This window comes from Bison bison, unplaced genomic scaffold (assembly GCF_000754665.1).
Source record: "Bison bison bison isolate TAMUID 2011002044 unplaced genomic scaffold, Bison_UMD1.0 scf7180017864136, whole genome shotgun sequence".
In the NCBI taxonomy this organism is placed as follows: Eukaryota; Metazoa; Chordata; class Mammalia; order Artiodactyla; family Bovidae; genus Bison; species Bison bison.
The window spans coordinates 1,498,088-1,506,101 of NW_011494708.1; positions in this window are offsets into that span (position 1 = coordinate 1,498,088).

Below are 8,014 nucleotides of genomic sequence, written 5' to 3' on the forward strand. Positions count from 1 at the left end.
AGACCCTGATGCTGGGAAAGATTGAAGGCGGGAGGAGAAGGGGACGACAGAGGATGGGGTGGCTGGATGGCATCACTGACTCAGTGGACATGAGTTTGAGTGGACTCCGGGAGTTGGTGATGGACAGGGAGGTCTGGTGTGCTGCAGTCCATGGGGTAGCAAAGGGCTGGACAAGACTGAGTAACTGAACTTAACTGAACTGCTACACAGCAAAGTGATTCATTTATAGATGTATATGTTCCTTTCCATTATGGTTAATCATAAGATTTGAATACAGTTGTCTATGTAGTACAGTAGGACCTTGCTGCTTATCCATTCCATACATAAAAGCTTTCTTCTGCTAACCCCAACATCCCACTCCATCCCTTCCCCACCTCTACCCACCTTGGCAACTGTTACTGGCGTATTTCCTGTGACTGTGAGTCTTTCTCTTTTGTAGATAGGTTCATTTGTGTCATAGTTGAAAGTCTCTCAGCCGTGTCTAACTCTTTGTGACCCCACGGACTATAGAGTTGATGGAATTTTCCAGGTGAGAATACTGGAGGGGGTAGCCCTTCCCTTCTCCAGCTGATCTTCCCAACCTAGAAATCGAACCCAGGTCTCCTGCATTGTAGGCAGATTCGTTACCAGCTGAGCCACAAGGGAAGCCCAGATTCCACATATACGGGATATCATATATTATTTGTCTTTCTCTTTGTGACTTGCTTCACTTAGTATGATAATCTCTAGCTGCATCCATGTTGCCTCAAATGGCATCATTTTGCTTTTTTTGCTCTCTTTGTAATTTTAACTGACCTCACTGAGCTTGGCCACACAGATTAGAAATGTAGCCCAAATATTGCAGTGTTAGAAAGTGAACCCTCTTTCTTCTGCTATTGATTCCAGGTATATGGACACTCCCCAAAAAAGGCCAGCCATAACCTTGAATTATGAGTATCTAGTGACTGATTTCCACAGTAATCCTAAGACCTAACTATAGAAAGGTTAGCACTGGAGAGAGAAATTCAGACAAAAACACATGAGAAATTTTAAGAGTGTCCTCTGTCATGAACAGCTGATATTCAAGATAACAACGACTATACCCACAGGAAAAAGAAAGCATTCGGTTGAAAGGTTGTTAGTGATTGTACTTGTAGCTTGTCACATAGCTTTAAAATAGTGTTTTAAAACTTTTAAATAGTGTTGGGAAAACCATAAAGAGCTATAAAATATTGATTATTTTTATTATCAAATATCTAAGTGGTAATGGTGTACCAACTTCAAAGCAGGGAGGAGGTCTACTTTTTTAAAAAGTTGATTGTCAGTCCTTTTAAATCAAATTGTTTCCCATGGGATCACAGCCCTTTGCCATTCATGCCCATTAAGTACTAGAATCTCTGGCTCAATTTCATAGACATTAGTTATATAGCAATAAACTTTCCAGAAAACACAAACACCCATGTGACACACAACATATACATATACATGCACATATATACACACAGATACATATACACAGGTATATACATACACACATATGCATATGTATATATATACAGGTGACCTTTGGGCAACATGGGTTTGAACTGCTAGGGTCTACTTATACCTACTTGGATTTTTAAATATGATGTATTGTGGAATCACATATATGGAGGGCTAACTGTAAAGTGATTCCCAGATTTTGAGTGTACAGGTTATAGGCGCTCCTAACCCATGTTGTTCAATGATCAACTGTACTTATACACATGTACATGTGTACATGTGTATAAACACACACATACTCTCACACTCCTGGCAAGAGTGTCTTGCTGTTGCTATAAGGAAACACACAGTTTAATTTTGTCTTACTATATTGCCAGCTAGTCCCTTCTGCTCTTAGTACCTAGTGTGGTTTCTGGCCCATTGGAAGTGTTCAGTGAATGGGAAATGAATGAATGCATTATATACAAGATTTGGCTTTAACAAGATGGTGATAACAAAACCACACACACTTTTTAATCACCTCCAATGGAAAAATGTTTTCTTCTGGGTGTATTTTGTTGGTGGAGGTGTTATATACAGCACAATAGTCAATTAAATAAGTTTTAGGGAACTGGACTTTACCCAAATCTTGGTAGTTACTTCTCTATCCCTCCATTTTCTCATTTATAAGGTAAGAATAATGGTGCACTACCTCATTCTTTACTTTAGGAGGATTTATTAAGAACCTTCACATAAAGAGTCAAGGAAAGTGACAAAAAGATTGTAAGCCCACAATAAATACTAGTTGATACCACCATGGTTACGATAATTATCCTCACTGTTTTAATCACAGCCTGAGTTTTCTGGACTTTCAAATGGAAGATAGATTTTCATATTAGCCTTCTTACTATAGCAGAAAGATTCATCTAATTTGAAAATTAAGATGTTAGAGGAAAGTCTCAGATGTCATCACCTGAGGTGAAATTGTCTTTTTGCTCTCTTTGTAATTTTAACTGACCTCACTGAGCTTGGCCACGTGGATTAGCCAGGTGTGTCACCTGATTCTGAGAAGAGGCACCTCCAAGTTGATCAAATTTCCAAATGGAGATGGTAAAGCTAAGTTTTTAAGAGCATGAGAAAAATCAAATAATGCCTTTAAATCATTCCAATGCCATGAATTTACATGTCCCCATGGTACCTACCAGATATGAATTTTGAGGGGGTTCAAGTTTAACCTTCAAAATGCTGCAAGTCTCTGATGCTCCCTGGCTGCAGGTAGCAACTCTGGGAATGGTAAAACTAAACCAATTAGAAGGGAAAAAATGGGATCTTCTGCAACGCATCATTGGAAGGTGAAGAATCCTATTTATTGTATACACATGGGGTATCTTTTTATCAATCCGCAAAAATAAAACTGAACATTTCTCTCCAAAACCTGATTAGGGGAGTCTCTAAGAGCATCCCACCAGTCTAACAGTCCAGGCAGTTAACAGGATTTTAGTAACTCTTTCAACCAAAACACCAGGTCTGTTAAAGCCAATTGCCTTCTAGCTGACACAGAACCACACTTACATATGGAACCAGCTTTGTAAAGTCCATTCTCTTATTCACAGTTTCACTCCTCACTGTACAATCACCCCTTTTGTTTATATAAACCCATAGAAATAAGTCAGCATACAGGGCAAAAGAAACCAGGGGGAATCTTTGCCCGAACCTTGCTGTGTACCTGAAGTTCAACTGTGTTTGGTTAACCTTCTATTTATTCCATCTCTTTCCTTCAGCTGACCTTTCTAGTTTTAGTTCTTGCCATGGTGTGTCATGGCAGAAGGTGACTCAATGAGACCCTGGCACCATGTGACAAAGGAACTCTTATTAGCTCTTTATGAATCGTTTCATTCATCAGGAGCATACACTGACGCTCCCTTTGGATGTCCCCATATCTGCCATTAAAAATGGAAAATTGTCAGTGCCAGCACATAGGCACTTCTCAGCCTCAGACCCAGAGGCCAAACATGTGGTGGAGATCTCCAATTTTTGCTTTCCCTGCAATCGTTTTTCTATTGGATGGTCTGATAGCAATTCAGATGTTGACCCATGTCACCAGATAACTGGAGGAAAAGTAATTAGGCCATGTGTTGCCCTTGATCATGAAGTTACCTGACATGAAAGTAACGTGGCCACATGACATGCTGTGTGACCTGCTTACTAACTTGGTCGTCTCTGGCAAGTAGAGTAATTAATCATCATTCTGGACAGTGTACACACATTCTTACCAACAAATAGTGCTTACAGAGGGCAATACCTCTAAGTATGACAAAACATGAGTCATTTGACTAAAGGGTATAGCAATCAAGCTGAAAACCTGCTACATGGTTAAATTAGGAACAAGCACAGCTTCATTTTCTTTTCAGTCCTTTTTTAAGTACACTGTGAAGCTCTGGTAGGAATAAGAGATCGGGTTGGAAATGAAGTGTGATAGCATTGATATGAATAATTTTCAACAACACCAAAGTGAATCAAAGGAAAGTACCTGTGAATTTCCTTAAATGACTTGCTGGAGGGTATTGTGTGGTAACTATATTACCATAGTCCCCCTTTTCTTTTTCAATTAGTATTGTTAAAGAGAAGCTTGACGATAGACTTCCTAACAGCGGCAAAAATAAATTCTCTCCAATTAAGTAGTCTAATAAGCTATTTAGGATTTTACCACTTAACATTCTTTCCTTCCCATTTAATTTTGGCTTTCACTTGGATGTCATCTTGTTGAAAATCCATCACAGAAAACTATGTGGAAAAAAAGATAATGTTGCTAAGTGCTCCTGAGTTTCCAAAACGAGCAGAAGCACAATATTTTTTCTAAATCACCCCATGATTTTCCCTAATAATTCAGCTTCTTCCTACTAGAAATTAATATATGAAAATATATGAAAATGGTCAATAAGCAAATTTAAATATCACACTAGTTACTCATCTTCAGTAAGTGCTATATGCATATATTTGGAACAATACAATATTTTAAGGTTCTTGATGATAATAATGTCCTGGTATTCATATGTGCATGTATAATTATGCTCATTTAATTTAATCATGAAAATATTATAGGATCATTTGGTTTTCTCCTCTAAAAGTTCTCTCACTTTTTCTCAATTAATTAATTCCACTCTGCCCCTTTTATAAGTCAGCCGATGGTAAGGAATGGTTTTAGGATTAAAAGGAGGATGATCACATTCCTGTAGAATGATGGACAGAAAAGAGGCATATGGGAGGGAAATGGCATTTTGTCATTAGTATAGAGACTCATCGAGGAACAATGTTAGGCTTTCCAGTGTAACATGGTCCTGAATTTTCTGATCATTTCTTCCTGCAAGTTTCCAGTGTCCCTGAATGCTGAGAATTTGCCTCAGGGGCAGTCACCTGACTGCAACAGAAGCCCTGGAAACCAGCTCTTGTGACTCACACATTCCACATGCTTGACTGGAGTGGAGCTTGTGGGACTTTGCAGAATTACTGGAATCACATGGGATGTACTGAAGGGAGCAGGAGGGTGGAGGGCATTTAACTTAACCATGAACGAGAAGAGTGGATAACACCATGGTAAGCAGAATAAAAAGGAACATGTTGACTGAAAGGGAAGAAACGTGACACAAAGGTCATTGCATATTACCCTTCCCCCACTGAGGAAATCTTATTTTCTTTCTCACAGAAAAAAACTTTGCTCCTTTCCCCATCATGTTAACAGAGACCAGTGAAAAGAAATAGGCTTCTCTGTGCCCATCAATAGAATCTATAGAGCATCTATTTCCCCAGGGATTAATTCAGTTTTTGATTAAATCTTTCTGAGATTTAAATCATGATGTTACAAACCTCCGAGGAGCTCCTCTATGAGTTGTGACCTTCTTTATTACTCTCTGCTGTTTGATAAAGTATGAAGATTGATTTATAATAGTGTATACTGTATGTGAAAACAAGGACTAGCAAAGAGAATAGCAAAGTATAAGATTAATATAAAGTAAACATTGCAAAAACTACGCCTTGGTTAAAATATTCTATAATTAATACTGAGTTACAACTGTAGCTAGTAACACTAGTGTCAAATGAGTATAATAATGCTCTCAGTCATAAATTTTATCCAATGATTAGCTAAATAATGCTACAAGAAAGAGAAAACCGGCAATGCTGAAAAAGGATTTTGAACCAATATCACATTAAACAGATTTAGTTTGGAGGACTTTTGAATTGAAACAAGCTCCTTTTCAATAAACTATTCCTATCCAGTGTTCATTTATTTTTGTCAACCTAATTTTGGTTTCAATAATTATTTTGCCATTAGTATCATCAAGGATGGAAGTGATTTAATGTTTGAGGACAACATCAAATGAATCCTTACTCTCTAATCAGGATGCTCCTGTACATGACTAGTGGCTACTATTTTTTTCCCCTTGAAAATCTCTCTTTACCCTCAAAAGATTTTTAAGGGTAAAAAGTTAACCCTTTAAAAGGAATACTGTAATTTTTCCACTGCTCTTTTTAATTCCAACCAGAATATTCAAAATGTCCTGTTCAATTTAACCATCAATGAAGACAAGTTGTGATGTGAGGCTTATTCACTGAATCACAGTTGTAGAAGAATGCAATATTTGGGTAAGATGATAGTAAGTTTTTATTTTCTCTTTTGATATAATAATTGGCAAATCTTACAGTGCTATAAAATAGAAATATAGCCATAAGAAATGCTTCTTGGGTTACTTAGCAGGTTTCAATGTATTATTGGTAGCTCCTTCACATTTCCAATAATTATGAATATTTTTTTCTGTAGGAGAAAGGGGAACTGGGGGCTGAAATATATTTAGCCACATTCCCCGTGGCTAGGCTTATGCTGAATCTTACAAGCAGCTGGGAGTAGAGACCACCAGCTGAAATCCAGATTTGGCAGAGCGCTAGTAACACATTCTCTGTCATCTCTGTCATTCGGACCACCAATCACCTACAAAGCATGGTGGACATCCTGACAGCAAGCCATACCAGCAGTAATCTATCAACTTGTCCCATATTTAACCTGATTACTTACATATGACAGAGAGACAGGGAGGTGCATTCTGTTACAAGTCTTCAAGAAATATTCAGTCTATGCTCTACACCAGAAACTAACATAACATTGTAAATCAATGTTCAATGGATAGTATAGTTCAACTATACTTCAATAAAAATATATATTCAGTCCATTATGGTAGAATTGCTTCCTAAGCTGAAATATTCAGCAGCTTTCTCGCTGAGGCAGTGGCTTGTACTTAAAATTCATACTTTCCAGGGTTAAGTACAAAAACAGAGCTAATCTGTTTGATAAAGTCCGACGTCACTTCTCATTAGAGAAATCACCAGTTCCGCCTTTACTGTTTGAAAGGAGACAAGGTAAAATACAGAAGGCGCACGTTACCTTAGAGCTGAAATCCATTCATGAATATGGAAAAGCAAGGGGAGGGCAGGTGATCCAGAGAGGAAACAGAATAATGATAAGCGAGTAACGTATACTGATCTGAGGAACGTGCCAGGAGTTTGGTTGTGATAAATAAGAAAAGCAGAAGTAGATTTGAAACATTCGTTTCCCTTTATTAGCTCAGTGAGGCTGATGTGTACTGCACATTTAAAAAAAATCACAGGAATTTTCATACAATGAATAAAACCACAACAATACATGTAGAATTGGCAGGTGGAAAAAAAAGCCCGGCAAGGGCTCAACTAATCACTCACTTTCCCTCTTCAGCATAGTTCAACCAACAGTATTACACTTTCACCTACAAATCTTAAAGTAGCTCCATCAAGTCAGCAGTTCACATTATTGAAAATGTCTGTCACATAGGTACAAATTTAGAATCATCACATTATATTACATGGCTATTCTAGGTCATCTATAGATCAGGTCTTAGACTACAGTGATTGAAGTTCTCGTTACAGCCATCAAAAAAGGACACATAATCATTACCTACTGTAAGCTCACATCTAAAGGCATGAAAAGGTTTCCTTTTTTTTTCAACTGACCCAACCATCACACCCCAATAGTGCAAAGTTCCCTCTCTGCTGCTTTGAATGTTGACAGCCCAACCGTTGCTCTCAGAGTCATTTAGCAAAAATTGATTTTGTTGCACTGGAAGAATTATTCTGCTACATCTCTTAAAAAAAAAAAAAAACCCACATTTCTAAAGCACCAGTTCAGTTACCAAAATTGTAGATGTGGTACTTACCACAGCATGAAGGCAATGGCCCAGGGTCATCTAAAAATCCTACAGATCTATGCTGAAATTTGCCTCCAGTGATGATGGGGTGCATGTGTTCATTTGAAATATACTCTCCAAAAAAATTAAAAATAAAAATAAAAGGAACACAGTTTACATTTTGATGGGCTACCCACAGTGTCTGCATAAGATACAAAAGCTCTATGTGGATGGTCTAGTGATTCTCTCTTTGCACTAATTTTAGATGTAATTTGAAGTCCATGGAGGAAAACTATCTTCATGGTAACAATATTTGTCAGGCCAGAAGGGTGGGAATAAATGAATCCTCAACATGAAATCTGTAG